This window comes from Sciurus carolinensis, chromosome 5 (genome assembly GCF_902686445.1).
Source record: "Sciurus carolinensis chromosome 5, mSciCar1.2, whole genome shotgun sequence".
Lineage (NCBI taxonomy): Eukaryota > Metazoa > Chordata > Mammalia > Rodentia > Sciuridae > Sciurus > Sciurus carolinensis.
Window position 1 is genome coordinate 42,758,243 of NC_062217.1, and position 19,369 is coordinate 42,777,611.

At 40.0% G+C, this 19,369-nt stretch overlaps 1 protein-coding gene across 2 annotated transcripts in view; it reads left to right on the top strand.

The window, feature by feature from the left end:
• Positions 1–4,981: 4,981 nt before the first annotated feature.
• The window catches only part of Lcp1 (lymphocyte cytosolic protein 1), a 53,031-nt gene continuing 38,643 nt past the window's right edge, over positions 4,982–19,369 (top strand). The window contains exon 1 of one of the 2 annotated variants that reach the window (XM_047552705.1): positions 4,982–5,093. The gene's annotated coding sequence lies outside the window, so the exon portion shown is untranslated. Of the gene's footprint in view, positions 5,094–9,336; positions 9,397–19,369 lie in introns of those variants that run through there. The other variant, XM_047552706.1, reaches the window with a different exon arrangement.

A 19,369-nucleotide genomic window follows, 5' to 3' on the forward strand; every position in this document is an offset into this window, starting at 1 on the left:
AGCTTCCAAGAAGGGGGAGTAGACTATATATGTTTTCAGGTGTAAAATGTCTCAAGAAATTTATGTCCCAGATATTATTTCTCAGGAATCTCCTAGAGGATGTACTCATTAAAACAAGGAAGTAGACCAAGAAAGTAGAAGGGATGTGGTCAGAAACAGGAGATAAGCTCAGCGGGGAAGAGAGGGCTTCGCAGGATGAGGATTGAAGGGACATTGTAGGTGGCAACTGAGCAGCACCAGACAGGAGGCCAGAAAGCTCCAGGGGCCATTCTCTCCAAGGGGGAAAAGAGGAAGCAATTCATTCCTTGATACTCTTATTGTATTTTAGCTCCGTTAGAGAATTTGGTGCAGTGTTGGTAATAAGTACATAAAAATTTGAGAAAAGAAAAAGATACAAAAACAAAAACATACTTACTACATAACTTGGTTATGAGTATTTTGATAGTTTGTAAAAATTGAAAGATGATTTAATTTAAAAAGTGTTATAAACTGTTTTAGAGGATGGTAGGAGGGTTAGTGTGTACTTGTTGCTGGGTAGTTGAGGATCAGATCTTTATCTTTTGAGCAGGAAGTAGAAATATTAATTATATAAGTATTGTATATTATATACATGAATATATATCCAAATAACACATATATAGTATATGCATAGAATCTGGAAATGTGGAGCTAAATAGCAGAAGAAATAGCTGAAGTTATTGGAAATAGCTGTTTCTGAAGAATCAGGTGAAAAAGGGTGTTGTCAGGAGGCTGGTGTTTCAAAATGAGGCTTGGGGTAATATCTGACTTCCCAAACTATGTACTTGTATTACCTTAATTTAAAAAATTATTGAAAACATATGTCTACACAAAAATGTGTACACAAATGTTCATAGCAGTATTAATCATATTATTAAAAAAGTAGAAGCAATCCAAATGGCCATCAACTGGTGAATCGATGACACAATGTGCTATGTTCTCATACAATGGATATCATTCATCTATAAAAAGGAATAAAGTACTGCCACATGCTACAACATGGGTGAACCTTGAAACCAAGCCACACGGAAGAAGCTAGTCATGAAAGATCATGCTTCTATGATTCCATTTAGATGAAATGTCTAGAATAGGCCAACCTTCAGAGTCAGAAAGTAAATTAGTGGTTGCCTATGGCCAAGAATTTGAGAGATGGTAGGAGGAAGTGACTATTAATGGGTATAGGGTTTCTTTTGGGATGATGAAAGTGTTCCAGAATTACACAGGTGTAATGGTTGTACAATTCTGTTAATATGATAAAAACCACCAGCTTGTACAGTGTTAAAGGGTGAATTTGATGGCATATGAATCATACTTCAATGAGGCTGTTAATTAAAAATGGAAGAAAAACCAAAAATAACATCTAATTCATAGGGTTGTTGTGAGGAATAAATGAAATCATGTATGTGAGGGGTCTAGTCCAGAGCCTGGTATAAATATTAAAAGACCAGTTAACACCCATGGCATTTACTATGTGGCAGGTGCTAAGTTCTCTGCATCTATCAGTCCACGTAACCCTCATGCTATATAAAATGGACACCATTCTTATCCCCTTTCTAAAAGAACCTGAGGCCAGTGAAATTGAATGATTTGCCTAAGGTCACATGATGAGTACAACAGGAGAACTGGGGTCTGACCCAGGCAGCTGGTCCAGCACCTGCACCCAGCCATCCCCTCCCTTGCTCCTGTGGCTGCCTCCTGGGCCCCCAGTGGGGGTTGGTACTACATGTTCCCTTTGGCACTCTGCTCTCTATCTGTCGTGGAATTCGGCCTTTCTACATGTCTGGGTCCTCACTATAGTGGACCTTTTACCAAGCCAGGGACTGTGCCCATCTCAGTTGCCTTCATCCCCTGCCCAATGTATGTGGGGGGTAGCAGAGAGGAGCCAGGGGTTTGTCCTGGGAGTGCAGGAAGAGGAAGTGGGAAGAGGTAGAGGAGCTAGAAGAACATGAGATAATTAATGGCACAAGGTATCTAGGGAAGTAGAAGGTAAGATTAAGACCATAAGGAGGAACCATTGACCTCAGAAAGAAGGAAGAACCCTTCTTTTGGAAGGGGAGGGACAGTGGATCTTGTAAGTCCAAAGGGTGCTAGATAAGGAGGTACCCACCAGATCACTTGGCTTTTCACAATGAGGAAGGGGCAGCAGAGGAAACTTGGGCCAGGAAGAGCTGTAGAAGGATGGAGAAGACTGAGGCACAAGGACAGACTTTAGGTGCCTAACCTTTTGGGGTCGGTGATCTGTTTAATAATATGATGAATAAATACGTGTGGACCTTTCTTTGTATGTACATCATCATGCATGTGATTTTAGGAGTCTGTGGATCCCAGGTTGAGAATGCCTGCTCTCAGAAATTAATAAAATTCAATAAAAGTGTTTCTTGGAAGTAAGATGAAGTTCATCAGCTTAAATTTACAGCAGTCCAAGTCTGTTTCTGTGACCTTCTTCAGCAACATTCAGAGGCTGGAGAGTGGAGTGATCTGATATTTGGGACTGAGGATGTGGACTTTGGAGCAAGCCCTGGGGGTGGGATGTAGGCAAAGAAAAGCAGAGAGTAGCGGAGAAGTGGGAGATGTGGCAGCAGAGTCGTGTGGAGAGAGCTGTTCTGGATGGCTCGCCTGTGGAGAACCTAGAAGCAACAGTAAAACCAAAGCCAGTCTTCTGTTTATGATCATAATGCACAAGCTATTCGAAACGCCAGCCATTATTAAATATTCTCCGAAAAAATCTGGGTCTAAGACCTAAGCAATTATCTGCACCTGGATAGGTTTATGCCACTAAAAGGCAGATAATGAGATTAAGATTGAGGGATGGGGTGGGCCTTGAAATGGTGAAGGCCTGGATGTGGCTGTCGGCAGCAGGGGATGTGGAGTCAGAGCTCAGTTGGTGCTGAGGTAGAAGAGGTCTCCGTCAACTGGCTGCTTTTAAGCAACACCCAATTCAGTGGCTTTCATCTTTGACGATCTAAACATTGTCTGGAATACTAAATCTTTCTTTCGACTTGAACCATCTGCTAGTCATGCTTGACTGTCTTCAAATGTCAACTCTGCTCAAATCTGCATCTGCATCTTACCACTACCTTTTTTTACTCCTCTTATAGATGGCATTTATTTACTCACATGTTTTTCTTCTCACTAGACTTCAAACTCTGCGATCAGTGATCGTACCTTCTTTGTCAGCCACCAGTTCTAACAGGCACTTGCACACTGCTGGAACCAAAAGGCACAAATATGTTTTGCTCTTTGCAGAGTCCTCGGGTCTCAGATGACTGGGCACCAGTAGATACAGAATGCTTCCACTCGCCCTCTTCCAGGTAAATGACCTGCTTATCTGTTCCCTGTGATGAAGCATGACTGTTGGACCCTCCTTCCATCCTGAAATCACAAGAATGTGGAACCAGATGAGGGAGATTCATAGTCCCCTCAGACTTTACCCATTAAGACCATTAAGACACCATGTGGAGTCCTCTAAAGGGCCCCAAATGAGGGGGGTTTCCACATGGTGGATTCCACCAGCATTATGCTGCTCCTTAGTATGATCAGTCCTGTAAATGTGATGTGTGGGTGTTCCTCTGATGTCCTGAAAGAACTCAGGAGCTTCCTAACCCCCTTCTGTAACTTATTAATGGGAGTAATTATACAACAGAGAAAACAGGTTCTCATTCTCCTCTGTCTTTCCGGGGGAACCACTGTTTTCTGTCTAGAATCATTTCTAAATGAAATGGATTTCCACCATCACTTTCTGCTGTTCTCCCCACTCTCTTCCCCTAAATGGTCCCTATATACTTCCAACTAAACATCTACACCACTGGCTAATGGAGAAGATAAGTCAGAACAGTTTGGTTTAACATTTGAGGTTAAAAGCAGGAACTTTCTAGAGGAGAAATCAAAAAAGCAAAGAAGTCTAAGGGTAGCCCTCCAGCTGGTCAGAATCCCGCAGCCCCTCAATAGGGTCCATGTCTCCTAGCAAACATGGGTCTTTATAGAATAATCAGAGATCCTCAACTCCCCATCGGACCTGGGAGCCCAGCCAGATGTTATATCCTCATTGCTAAACAGCAGATTTACCACATTGTCTCTGGGCAATGTGTAGACTGTCCTTAATATTTAGTCAACATTATTCAAGGTGTTACACAATTTTTACAACCAACATGAGCATTTGAAGATTTTCCATTTGAAGATAGGAATTTGTCCTCAAGACAAGCTTCTGGGATTTGGGCATAGAATGAAATTTCCCTCACAACCCTACTAACTTTATAAAATCTGCATTTAAAAAAAAATCTGGTCTGTGTGAAGCTACCCATTTAATGATAGCAACTGCCTGTGTGATCTGTTGTTCTTTATAGGAAACATCTAAATAATTGAAATCTTTAATTGGGTTAAGGAGATCCTTAGCACATAGGTGTGCTATAAATAAAAGAATGCGTAAATAATATAGTAACCTTTGCTTTTCAGGTCTTTCTCTTAAAGAGGTCGTTTTGTTTTGTTTGTACCAATAAGATCATTGTTAGGGGACTCAAGAGGGCTTTGGTTTCAGCCGGGGCGGGGCTTTCCCAAGGAAATCCCTTTCGGTTATCTCAGGTGTACGGCCACCTTTCTCCTTGGGGCTTTCACTAGAAATGAATAATTTGTTCATCTCTGCTATAAGTAGGTAGACACCTGGGCTTTGCTTTTGCAACTAGGCTCAGGCCAAAAAGTCAAGGTAGCAGGCTGTCCTGCATTTGCTATCTACGATCAGAAAGGCTTAAGTAGCCCAGGGCTCACTAGAGACAGCTGGAAGAAAAAGGAAGAGAAGGAGATAGAAAAATGCTGAAGAGGAAGTGGTAGTGCGTCTGCATTTAGTGTGACCTGTTCTGTCAGGTGATTATTTTAGGGGGAGGGGACATGAAAAAAAAAAAAAAGTTAAGTAAAATGTCCTTATAAAGACAAAATCTATTTCTTTCCTGGCTGATGATTTGTCACTCTAGTCACTTCCTGCCTTGTGACCACATACCCGGGCTTGACAAAGCTGTTCTGCAGTTCAGAAAGAAGGGGGTTTCTGGTCACACACCAGGACGAACAAGGAGTTCTTCTACAAGGTAAATTTGTTCATGTTCTTTTGTCCTTTGTAACTGCTTGTGAGGATGTTGGGCTGTTTCTGGGGACTCTGGCTTCTGCCTCCAGGGGAGATCTGAGCACCTGCCGCCTGAGTCCTCTGTGTGCCCTGCCTCCTTGAACTGCTCGGGAAGCCTACAGCCACCTTGTGTGGTGTCCAGGATGGGGACCATCAGCTCTTTGAATTCAGCTCTTCTCAAAGTTATCTGCAATTATCACTGCCCCCAAACTATGAGGATTTTTTTTTCCTTTTAAAACCAAACCATGTACTGATTTATGTCCATTGCTTTATTTCAGGAAGGCTATTTACTATGATTTTATCTACTTTAAAACATTTTCAGGAAAGTGCATATTGATCATTTGGATTGCATTGCTCATTAGCCTAATGGGGGTAGGTTAATTTTAGCTCCTGTGGTTCTGTTTTCCTAGAAAAAAAAAAAAACAAAACTTCTTTATAGTACTTTAGTGGATATATTAACATCTCGGGTCATACGTTACCAAATGTGATACTAGTTATTTGAGTGATTTTTGGCAGCAAGCGTTTTTTAATGGGTGTGCTTAATAACCACACAGAATTAGAGGTCTTCTCTCCCTTTATTCTCTAAAAATAAAAGCAATTTATGTTGTAGATTGTACTGTTTTTGTCAGCTAGCCTGAATTATTTGTTAATGTTTATGGCCATACAAATGAACACTCAGTTTGATTCTGGAGGAAAGCCTTCTATTACAATAGATTATTCTTCTACAGTTGATATGGGATATTCATTCCAGAAACTTCACTGAAGTTTAGAGATTTTGCATTTTGTAGCTTCAGCTTTTATTTGTCTATATCAAATAATCCTAAGAGCCTTTGACAGATGATACACATGAAATCCATCAAGACTGAAAATGGATGCTTTAATCAGCATACTTATCAAAACCCAATGTTTCTTAATCAGGTATTTGCAACTTGTTTTCCATAATTACTCCCTCAGGACAATTTAAAAAAAAAAAACTCAGTAAACAAAAAGAGGTGGATTATCCATACACACCTTGATTTTGAATTTGCAAAGAGTTATCATCATAATTCTTTAAGTAACTAGGTAAAATTGTTTAAAGAATGTCTGTGTAGGCAAATTTGAATGGAATTTTACCATTTACTTATAAATGTGAAATTCTGGTCACAATGCAAAATGTGACCATCAATATCATTTCATACATCTCATTGAGTGGTATTGAACTAGCAAAAATGTGGGATTGCAGAAGTTTAAACCTCAGAAAAGACTAAAAACTACACTGTCTTATTTAAGTAAAAATAATAATGAGAATAAAATAAATTAGGAAATAAAGGAATCTCAGCATTTTCCCCTTACATTTGGGAAGGAATACAAAAAATTAATTCAAATCAAGTTTATATTGTCAAAACATCAAACTGGTGTGCTATCAGGTATCTCTTCTTCTTCTTCATTCCCTCTCACCCCCGTAAAGTGAGGAAGGGGGAAATCAGCTACATCTTTTGCCCTTTGAAGAAACACAGCTGTGGTAGAATGGACTGGTGTTTGGGCAGACATTTCATTAGCAATCCCAGGGATATTTTTTCTCTGTAGCATTTAAAATTTCATCTCCATTGCAAATTATGCCTTGAAACAATCATTAATGAGAGAAACAATTTCAGTGTTTTAACTTCATTTATTATTCTATCTCTGAACCCTCTGGGGAAGGGAAAGTCAACAAGTAAAGTCTCATTCAAATGTATACATTGAAGTTGGGACAGGAAAAGGACCTCTGTGGCTACCAAAATCTCTGAATGCTCAAGACCTTTATATGAAATGGCATGGTATTTGCATAGAACCTACACACATCCTCCTGTGTGATTTAAATCATCTCTGGGTTGCTTATAATACCTACTACAATGTAAATGCTATGTAAATAGTTCTTATATTGTATTATATAGGGAATAATGATAAGAAAAAAAATCTGCACATGTTCAACACCGATGCAAGTTCTTTTTAGAAGACTTGTGATCTGAAGTTAATGCAATCCATGGATACAGAACCCATGAACCTGGAGGGCTGACTGTAATGGTTATCCTTGAAACTTATGAGGACTTGTTGTGTGCAGTCGCTCTTGGTGCATGACCTTGTTGAATCATCTCAACTACCGTTTTAGAGGTGAAGAGTGGGGTTAGCTCCTAAAGGAGCTGGACCAAGGTCACTGTTGGGCAGTGGCCAGGATTTCCAGCTCTGGGCTCCATATATGAGTTCCCAGAGCCTCTCTTCCATGCTGCCTGCTTGCCCTCGGTGGAGAGGATTATGGACTTTCATTACTGAAACTGACCAAAGAGATCTTGGTTATGAAAACTAGAGAGGGAGAAAGACAGAGACAGAGATAGAAACAGAGAAAGAGAAGGTATTTGGAAGAAGTCCAGAGACACTTTTATTTTTATAAATTGGTATCATTGCAAATTTCATATAATAGAAAAAAGTATTTTATTAATAACTTTACTGAAAAATTTAGTGCCTTCACAAACTTGCCTTAACCCACTTCCTCAACCCTATTTCTTGTCACTTCCTTCTGCTCTTGCCCTCCCCTCCCCCGCTTGCCTACCCACATTCAGCACCAGACCACAAGCCACCAGAAAGTTCTATGCTCTTTCACTCACTTCAACTGTTTCTTTAATTGCTTTTCCCCCTTTATTGGTAACATTTCTGATCATTTTTCAAGGCTCACTTCAAGAAACATGTTCCTTCAAAGGACTTCCCTGTTGTCTCTACCACTCCCACCCCCAACCCCCAACTAATGAGTGTGTGCATGAGTTTGCTTAGTATGTTTATCTTAGAGTAAATTTGACATTCTTTCTGTCTCCTGGCAGCGTAGGTGCTAATGATATTTATTGAAATGAACATTTGTCACAAGTACTTTTTATCAGTTTGTTATATATACATAGAAATCTTTGATTTGACTTACAATTACTGAGCTCCCACAGTGATTGCTTATGATGGAAGACGCAGCTGTCATTGAATGATTTGAGTCTACCGTGCTTTGTCTTTGCCAAAGCACTATTCTACTTTTTAGCCTCAAGGCATCAAATGGACATTGAGCTCAAGAAATTCAAAACTCTATAAAATAGGACTGGCAGTATAGCTTGGTGGTAGAGTACTTACCTAGCATGTACAGAGATATGGGTTTGACCCAAGAGAAAGAAAAAAGGGAAGAAAGAAGAGAAAATTTTTGCAAATGACGCAGTGACCTTGGTATACAGGAAAAATTATAATTTCATCATTTTAGTCTAAATAGATTTATTGAGCTAGAAACTAACTGTTCTTACAAAAACTATGTACCCAGTAATAGGCTTTGATGACAAAGAACCCAAGAACAAATATCAGTAGTTTTTACTTAGTCACTTTGGGTTATCGTTAGATAATTTTTAAGTTAACTTCTTGTTACGTAAAGAGTACAGGAGAGACAGAAAACAAATTTTAAAATCAGGTTGGGTAAAATAAAGAAGTAAGCTCATAAGATTATATTTATGAAGAAAGAGTTAGAAGATTATGAAGTGAGATTATAAAGGTGGTGGACTTTATGACTAATCAAATGTTATAGCAGAATGACATCATTTGGATTAATTTGTCTCTAGAGTTGTAGGTTTTTTTGTGTGTGGGGGGAGAGGTAGTCTAGTAGTTTCCCAGCTCACAGATATCCAGTGAAATTATACCATTCTGAGCACTGCAGAAATTAAACTTGGAATTAGGGTTCATCAAAATATAAAAATAATCAGTGTCACAGATTTGGAGAGTTTCAAGTTTCCCTGTTTTGCCAGATGACAATGTACTTCTTAAACTAAAAGCCTTGATGCTTCATCCTGTTTTCATTTTAAAATTCCAGAATGTTCCCTCCTGATTAGACATTCGTCTCTTAGGGGATCCCCCTCCAGTTGGCGTCTCCCTGTCCCTTTCCCCAGTTCCCTTCTGATTCTACTTCCTAACTTATACTAGAGAGTCTTCCTGTTGTTTTGGTTTGTCAATCATTACATCAGTCTTCCCAGCAATTGCATAATTACTGCATCTTGTAAGATATTGCAAATAGTAGAGACAGGAGAGGAGTTTCAACTTATTGCCCAAATAATAACAGCTCATACTTACATGCTACCTGCTTTGAATTGGGCATTTTTCTAAGTGCCTTAACCATATTAGTTACACTCCCAGCCCTTTTTATTTTTTATTTTGAGACAGGGTCTCCATAAGTTGCTGAAGCTGGCCTTGAACTTGTGATCCTCCTGCCTCAGCCTCCCAAGTTGCTGGAATTACAGGCATGCATCACTACACCCAGCTTATTTTTTTAATTTTCTACAGTTGGGTCAATGTCACATCACCTGTTGAATTCTAGAACAACCTTCTGGAATAAACAGGCAGTAAACTATGATGCTTATGTGTGCCCAAGTCTTCAAGTTGAGTTCAAATAAACATGGTTTCCACCCTCAGAAGCTTTAAAAGGCTCTCTTTCTTGGAAATTTAGCATAATTTTAGTCAAGTGACATTTATTTTCTAATCTGTCATGACCAGTAGTCATGAATAAATCAAGCAGTTTTTCATTTATATCCAAGTACACATATCTGTCATTGCACAGTAAATGGTTAAATATAGGTATGCTAAAAACTGAATGAATAAAAGATTATTTTAATTTTGAGGGGAAGAATATAGGTAAAAAGTGACCTACATACTGAGTTAAAATAAGTTTTGCTCAACTTCAGAGCCAGGGTGGTGTCAGCCCCACTTACAGGCTACAAGGAGGCTATTTCTCAAATATGGTCAGTTGTTTTTCGGGTGGAAGGAAAAGCTAAGATATTAAATTGAGGAACTAGCAAAGCCACAGTTCTGTGGTTGTAGCATTGATTCTTGTTTTAGACTAGTGCTGGTTACATGGACAGATGGACAGGGTCTCTCTCTCCCTCTCTTTCTCTCTCCCCCCTTCTTCCTGTCTCTCCCCCTTTCCTTCTGTCTCTCCCCCTTTCTCTCTCTCTCTCTCTCTCTCTCTCTCTCTCTTGTGCAAGCGCACACATAAGTACACGCCTTCCTTTTTTACTCATATTTTTTGCATTCGTACCTTCTTGATGGCTGAGCTAAAGTGGAAAAGAGATTACATTCTCCACAGCAGATGAGGCAAGACATCAAATTTGGCAGGCAGATTAATTAGGCATGTGAATTTCTGTCTTCCAGATAATTGCTTTTCCTTTTTTCTCTGGTTACACTTTCCATAGGGAAGTAAATTAATGAAATAATTACCTTGCACTTAAATAATACCCTGCATTTTGGTCCCTTATCACTGAAAGTTAGTGGTGATCACTAAAATTTATCCAAGTTATGTATGCAAATGTGTGAAGTAAAGAGCTACATAAATGTATTTGTGTAAATTTGCATGTTTTTCTCTATTTGCCATCCCTCAGACAAAATTCATGATTAGAAGTGTGTTTTCATTAGCCTAGTTGGAACATTGTAAAATACAGGGTTTTTGTTTGTTTTGGTACCAGGGATTGAACCCAGGGGCACTTAACCACTGAGCCACATTTCCAGCCCTTATTATTTTTTATTTTGAGACAGGGTGTCCGTAAGTTGCTTAGGGCCTCACTAAGTTGCTAAGGCTGACTGTGAACTCCTGCCCTAGCCTCCCAAGCCACTCTGTGCCACCATACCCAGCAAAATATAGGTTCTTTGTGTCTCCTCGATACTGTTGGCTTATCCAAGTTGAATAGCCCTAATGCAAAAATCTGAAATCTGAAATGCTCCGAAGTTCAAAACTTTTTGTGAGTACTAACATAATGCTCAAAAAGTTGGAACTTTTAGAGCATTTGTGATTTCAAATATTTGAATTAAGTTCTTTGCAAATATTCCAGAATCTGGAAAACTATAAAATCTGAACCCCTTCTGGTCCCAAACATTGTGTATAAATGATACTCAACTTGTGTTACCTTCACCAGAAGGATCAGCTTGAAGAAGGGAGAATGGGATATAAATTCCTTTATGGAGAAAACTAGGTAACAAGTGCAAAAAGAAAGTAAGAAGAAAATGAACATGTGTATAGTTTTGCAGTGTTCAGCACCCTTCCTTCATCTTAAAAATGCAAATTGGCCATCCTACATCATTTCCAGTGGTTTATAAACATTTTTTTTAAATTTCCCCTTTGGAAAGATGAAATATGGTGGGTACTTTGAAGGACCTTTTCAGATTTTTCCTCTCCCTGGTTGTCTTTTCATGTTGACTTTTCATCAGAATATCACTAATTCGGTTTTTTACCTGTGACCACTGAGAATGACAGCTGGGGCAGTTCTCTCTGGTGATCTCACGGTCTTCCTCCCTGCTTCCCACCCTCCTGCACTTTCTGTGTCTTGATTCTCCCTCCAGTGTCCTATGAATGTCAGTTTTTAAGAATGTGTATGCTTTTCAGAGGTTTTAAAGCAGTTCCTATGCATGAAGGAGGCAGATGTGGTAGAAAGGGAAGCAAATGTAGTCAGTTTTGGACTCATATTCCAGTCTTTTCCAAACGTGGAGATGAAGCAGGACTCTTGAGCCTCTAAGACTCAGATCTCTTGTCTGTAAAATGAGGCAGCTGCTCCCCACTTACTGAATGTGTCCTTGGTCCGTCATTCCCTTCCATTTCCCCATGTTGTCAGCCCATGTGTCCATCCACCACACCCAGCATCACTACATTTGCTGGATGTCATGCCAAGCACTTGAAATGGAGCTGTTCTTTTCTTTCCACAAATAGTTATTTATGTAAAGTTGGTATTATTATCTTCCTTATTACAGATGACCAAACAGGTTCAGGAAGGGGTTATGTGACTTATCCAAGGTCCCAGAGCCAGTAACTGACTGAGTAAAGATTCACACCTTACCTCTTTTCCATTTTATGTGAACAGTTTCTGAAACTGTTTAAACTGCATTGTATCCTCTGACATCATCCATTAGATGCCTTCTGATAATACATTTAATGCTCCTTTCAGAAATTGAGTAATGAATGATTGTTCCTAATGCTACATTTCTATTAGGAAGAAATCCCATCTTCACCTTTGATGGGACTGCTGGCAGACCAACATGTTTGAAAAACAAACAAATACCAAACATGTTTGAAAAACAAATTAATGCTCGAGTATTTTATGATGCACAGTCCTTAAAATAACAGTTATAAAGATATTTGAATAGCTCATTTAGCCACTTAAGTCTTTTTTGCCACTGAAAATTTTGACAAGAAAAATGCTGTAGTATATCTCATTGTGAATTGGTATAGGTAAATATTCATAAACCAACTGTGACTTTAAAAAAGAAAAATCAAGATAGCCCTGCGTGATAGTGTACGCCTGCCTGTAATCCCAGCAGCTTGGGAGGCTGAGGCAGGAGATTCAAGAGTTCAAAGTCAGCCTGGGCAATATCCTGCCTCAAAACTTAAATAAAAGGGGAGGGGGTTTGCTGGGGATGTAGCTCAGTAGGTAGTACCCCTGGGTTCAATCTGTAGTACACACACACGCACACACACACACACACACACAAAAAAAAAAACTTAAAAACTGTCAAGCTTATTCATCAAATTAATATACATTTCCTGCTTTAATTTTTCTGTAACTCCTTGTTTTGTTTATTTTCAAAAGTAAGCTTGTTATTCGAGATTCTAAAGGAACATCTCCAAGGAGCCTATTGAAAATGAGATTATATTACTAAGAATACGTAGACGCTAGCTAGGTGCAGTGGCGTATGCATGTAATCCCAGAGACTCGGGAGGCTGCGGTAGGAGGATTGCAAGTTCCAGGCAACCTGGGCAACTTAGCAAGACCTGATCTCAAAAGAAATAAAAAGGACTATGGATGTGGTTCAGTGGTAGAACACTCCTGGATTCAGTCCACAGTACCCGACCCCAACACAGAGAAGTAGAAGGTTGTGATGGCATTGCTGTGTGCACTCTACATAGTCTCACTTTTTCTTTTTTTTTTAGCTCAAACTGCAATGAATGAAAATGCCTGGAGACTTAGGGAGTGGAAGAGCAGGTAGAAATAAAGTGCAGGGTAGCAGAACCAGGTCCTGAGTACTAGTGCACCTGACGGGGAGGGACACCCCTGCCTTTCACCACAGATGCCCACAGACCTCTTTGCTTCTCATGACTCATGATGGATGTGGCTGGGATTTTCTTAAAATTGCTGTACATTTTTTCACCCTGGCCCCACTTCCTCAACTGTTAAAAGGTACTTTCCACTGCCAATGTCTCAGGCAAGGCTGAGCCCAGAACCCTTTGACCACTGAGCACAAAATAACGAATACCATGCTGTTGGCTTCTGGTATCGACTACCAGTTCTGTCATGTCTGTGGGAGCTTCCTGGGCTCTGGGTGAGAAATGTGGTATACAAAACAGAATGGCCAGGCTAAGGACTTTTGGAGAGAGAAGATGGATGTGAAAATGAGATTTTATAGTCCCCCTGCCCCCACATAATATATACACAATGAAGTGTGATTTTCAGGTGGTGACTATATCATACAATTTGTAGTTGACATTAAAGTTCGTTCCCTAGGAAAGTTTTGTAAAAGTTCTAGATTATTTAACTTGTACTCTTGCTTCCTTCCCTGTCTTCCTCATTTCCCTTCCCTCTCCTTCTTTCCTAAACTGTGCAAGGTTTTGTTTTGTTTTTTTTTAAACGCTTGGATTCTTAAGATGCTAATTGATGTGTTTTTCTCTCAACTTGACTGAACCAAACTACCACTCTGGTGGCTCTACTTCTCTTTTTAGACAAGCTACTGACTCACTTTGAGACTTTGGGGAGTAACTTCACTCCATAGGGCCCCATTTTCCCATCTCTAACATCTCCAGTTCCCTCTTGACTTGGCAGTGTTTTCTAAATGGCAGACAGTGACCTAAAGAGGAAGCAGTGTACACATGAACCAAATCAGCTCTCAGCAGGATCACTGTGTTGTTTGCTTCCTATCACCTGTAGCAGGTGCAGTGAGCATTGGAGAGCAGCCCAGATGGTCAAGGATTTCCTGCTGCAGACAAGAGCTTGTGAGGACCGCACTGGTACCCCCGGCCTCCCTTGCTGGAGTTCTGCCTCCAATCTCCCTGGCTTCAGCATCTCCCAACCTGCAATGGTCTCCCATTTGCTTTTGCTTGGCTGCTCGCTTCACAGAGCTATTTCTTCTGCCTGAAATACCCCTTTCTATTTTGTCTATTGGGAAAACTCTTACTGATTTCCTTAGATGTAGCTTAATGGTCAGCATTGCCTCTTCTGGAAAGCTTTTCTCTCCTTTCCCTTTCCTTCCCATCCCAGGCAGAGTTAAGTGCTTCCTTCTCTAGCACTCCCAAAGCACCCCAATGCAGGTGTCTTTAAAAAGTACTCATGATAATGTCATCTTTCATTTGCATGACCATTTTCCTTCAGTAGACTTGTTTGTCTGCCCCTCTAAGCCAAGGATTCTTGCTGTTCCTCTTTGTATTTTCAGTACCTAGGACAAGGCAAGTGCCTTATGAGACATGAGTAGATGACTGAGGTGTGAAGGTCACCAACAGAGAGGACCCCAGGCTCCCCCAGAGTGAGGTGGCACATGCCAGGAAGAATCAAGCCTGGTGGTGACCTAGCTCTTCTTAATACTTCCTTTAAGATGTTGAGGAACTCAAGAGACATCTAAAACTTTTTAGAAGAGCTCTGGTCCCAAGTAAAATCTTACTAATCAGTAACTCTAATGAATACAAGGACTTGGGGAAATTCCTTTTGAGTAACCCCAGAGAAGGGTAGAACTTTGAGATAAAGGAATGCAAGGGCGGTAGTAATGGGTCTAATGGTCACTAGGAAAGGCAGAAGTATGTGACCCAGTTATTTAACCTCAATTCCTTCATCTATAAAGTGGAAATAATAGTATTACTCCATAGGACTGTGGCAGGAATTCAATGTGATAATACATATAAAACATTTAACACTGCAAAACCACTAGCACATTAGCTGCTCTCACTATTGACCAGCTGGTCTTCTCATTTGTCCCTTAGCTATTTTCACTGACTCCAAACTGATAGGCTTTCTATGGAGAGAAGATAGATTAATAATACATACATAAAGAAAAAGACTGACTGATCTTCAAGCAGTCTCCTACTTATCTATTAAAATCTAGGTGTCTTAGGCCATTTTATGCCATTTAAGCAGAATGCCTTCTTAAGTAATTCCTAAATACCAGAGATGTATTTCTTCTGGTTTGGGAGGCCAGGAGGTCTAAGGGTAAGGGGCCACACCCTTCTTGCTGCATTGTGCCATGACAGAAGGAAGAAAGCACACGCAAGAGAGGGCAGGAAGGGCCAACTTGCTTTCACAAGCACAGTGGTCCTGCCATACAGCAGCAACAGACTCATACGGGCTCTGCCCAAGGGCCTTCCATTAGGCTCCACCTCTCAACATGGTTGCACTGGGGATTAGATTTCCAGCACATGAATTTGGAGCACATATTTTAACCATTGCACTAGGTCAAATGTCACCTCCTCTGGGCTTTGGCTTTCCAGGGAAGAGCTATTCTTACCTCTTCCTGTGGATCTAAAAAGCCCCCCTATATTCCAGTGATCAATGTCTCTCCCCTACTGAACAGGCCAGTGCCATATCTCATTGTATTCTCAACAGCTAACATAGGACCAGGCATATTATAAGTATTTGGCAGATGTCTACTGAAGGAGTAAATATACAAATGTATGAATTTGCTTAGTGGCAGACATCCAGAATTATGGGAGGATGGATTTCATGGTCCAGGTAGTGATATGCAAATAACATTCAGGTGAGACTCCATCTCTACATGGAAAGACTCTATTATTCTTTTTTCTTCAAATAAGCAATTATAATTGAAATAATTTTGGCGTTACAGAACAGTTGCAAAGACAGTACACAGAATCCTCTAATCTCTGTAACCCAATTTCTAGTACTCCAAATAGACTTTTATAGTTTTTGTTATTCTTGTTCTTATTGCTTTATTATAAGTGTCTTCTCCCCAAATAATGAATTTTTTAAATTGACATATTTGTATATATTTATCATGTACAACATAATATTTTGAAGTATATATTCATTGTGGAATGCTTAATCCAGCTAACAGACAAATGGATTACCTAACATAGTCATCATTTTTATGGTGGAAACATTTTATATCCTCTCTCCCAAAATTTTTCAGGAATATAATGTAGCATCATTAACTACAGTCACCGTGCTATTCAGTAGGCCTCTTAAACTACTGTCTTCCTTTAACGTTGTACCCATTGGCCACTCCCCCACCAAGCTCCACAGTTCTATTCTCAACTTCTAGAACAGCACCTATTTTTTAGATTCCACATGTGAGTCAGAGTATGTAATATTTGTCTTTTTGTGCCTGGTCTATTTAACTTAAACATAATTTTCAAGTTCATCTGTATTCTTCCTCTCTCTCTCTCTCTCTCTCTCTCTCTCACTGGGGATTAAATCCCAGGGTGCTATACAACTGAGTTACAGTCGCAACCCTTTTTATTTTTATTTTGAGACAGGGTTTCACTTAGCTGCCAAGGCTGGCCTTGAACTTACCATCCTCTTACAGTCAGTCTTCTGAGTTACTGGTATTACAGGTGTGTGCCAACTGCATCAGACAATTTTTTTTTTTTAAAGAAAGAAAGACTGAATATTCTATTGTGTTTATACTGCATGTCACATTTTCTCTTTCTGTTCACCAGTTGATGGATACTTAGGTTGCTTCCATTTCTTGGAGTGCATAGGTCTCAACATAACAATTTCATGTGCTTTGGATATATACATACAGCAGTGGGATTGCTGGATCATATATTAGTTCTACTTTTAACTTTTACAGGACTCCCTATCATGTTTTCCAAAATGACTGTACTATGACTCTGATATGTTCATTATTTAAAGAAGTTGGAATAGACTCAGAAGATAGCAAAGAAAACAAACAAATATTTGGAAAATGATCTCTAAAAAACCAGATTAAAAGAATTTTTTAAAAACCCCCAAAAAACCTAATGACAGTCCCCAAGGCAGTTGACGGAATTTTTATGAATTGTACAGCTCCTATAATTCCCTCTGAAAATAGCCCAAGAATGAGGGAGCTTTAATCATATCAGAAAAGATTTAGGTTACAGAGTAGGGATATGAGACACCAGCGAGTTTGTAGAGCTTCCTTATTTGGCTCTTTTTAAGAAAGGGGTAGATGGCTCTGTTTCTGGGACAGTTTGTACACTGTCTTGCCTAGAAACTAGGAGTGAACTGGATCAGCGCATCTTAAACTGTGTGGTGACGTCTCAGAAAACAGGTCCCCACATGCTGCTAGGAAAATTGCTCTGCTCTGGGCTGAGCTCTTGTGCTCTATGCTGAGAGCTGCCGGCGTCCACTTGGGTCCATGAGGAGGATGCATCTGGACAGAGCCTTGTATGATGTGCTGCTGAGGTGAGAGCAGGAGCAGACCCCCCCCCCCAGGAGCCAGACTGGAAGGGGCCCTACTCACTTCACCTGAAGACACCTTGGGGTCACAGCTACAGTTGCTGAGGGCACCTGCACCTATTTCTAGGCTTACCTGCAGTACTCCAACAAGATGGAGCCTGAAGTTACACGGGCAGGTCACAGCCTAGATCTCTTGATAGCCAAGAGCAGCACTTTTCTGTACTCCCTGCTGGTTATTTTCATTGGGGTCCCTTTGGAAGTCTTCAGTGTATTAATTATCCCAATATCTTTATTGCACATGCCAACTTAGGCATTTGATGTTTTTAGTAAGTTTCTGTGCGAATATCCTATCTAGTCTTTTCTCTCCTGTTCTTAGTTATTTTTTTTTAACTTTTTAACTTAGTTATTTTTTTAACTTTTTTTTATCTTGAGAAGATTTTTTATTGTATTGACCATTTTGCAATAAATTAGCCATAATCTACATGTTGCATTGGAAACTTGACATTTAACTCTGGGCTTCATGAAACCTGTCTCTGTGTCCTGCCTGTTGTAACGCCTACTCCCAGCAACCATAGCTGTGCCTTGCACAAAGACATGTAGGTTAAGTAAAAGAAGGAGTGAATGACTTCTGATATCGAGGCAATCGTGCAATAGTGAATAACCAGCTAGTCCACGTTAGCATTCAACTTTTTGAAAAGTTGTATGTGGAAAACCCTGAGTTTTCAGTAAAGTATGGATCTTAAAGTCTTCGTGGTGAAATGTGAAATGAAGGGGTAGCTGTGGATTTTCAAGATCGTGCCAGGAGTATCATCCTTTGTAGCCTGGTGAGTAATAGAGAGAGACTGAGACACAGAGGTGTCTCTATACCCCAGTTTGGAGTACCCCTCTGCTTACAAGTTTGGGCAACTTGGCAGAAAACAGAGGTCCCAGGAGTTTGCCAGAGAGGAGGCCAAGAGGTGAGAACTCCTCAGTTGCCGAGAGAGCTGGTCTAGCGCCTGACTCTGTATAGCTTCAGAAGCCCCCTCACTGAGTGCGCAGACAACAGAGGCTTCCAGAGAAATGCCAGGATAATCAGGTTTGGAGTAATCTGTCCTGCTGGCTTCCTCTGAGTGTTTCCATGGCCTGAGAGTGTCAGAGGAGAGCCACTGAGTCTGCCCTGCAAATGCCCTTTCCCAGCCTTTCCTCCCTGTGACCTTTGAGTCAGAGATTATAAAGATAAGAATTCTGTACCCTGGAGCAGCCCTTGGGAGTCCAGTGTATTTTCAGGAAGAGAAAGAGACAAACAAAAGAAGATTTTAACTTAATGAAAGGATTCATAAAACTCTCCTTAAGTGGCCGTCTGTGTTTGAGGCCATTTGTAATTATTTGATTTCTGAAAGTCATTTTTAAAATGTATTTTTGGAATCACCCTTTGTGTAAAAAGTGAATCATACCTGTTCCATAGAGAAATGGTATCCCAAATACATCTTGTAAATTACTATATTCTCAAAGTTAGATCCACTATTTTATAAAATGCTGTGTGGGGGTGGTAGGATTAACTAAAAGCAAAACTTTTTCCTTATATAATTTCATGATGACCACTTTTTAAAAGAATATATGGGTATTTTATTTTGCTTGGGAATCCTGGCATCTTTATGTTCCATTTGCCTAGTCTTCATACACTAACACAATACTCATGTTGTTCTAGATGACATGTTTTAAGATTACTCTTAGTTTCTTTGAAGAAATTGTATAACCTCCCCCTGGATGCGTACTGAAATTACTGAGGTAGGCTAGGAATTTGAGTCCTGAGTATCCAGTTTTACTTTAATTGCTGAGTTAAGTTGCAGGAAAAGTGGGGCACATTCAAAAGAGTCCC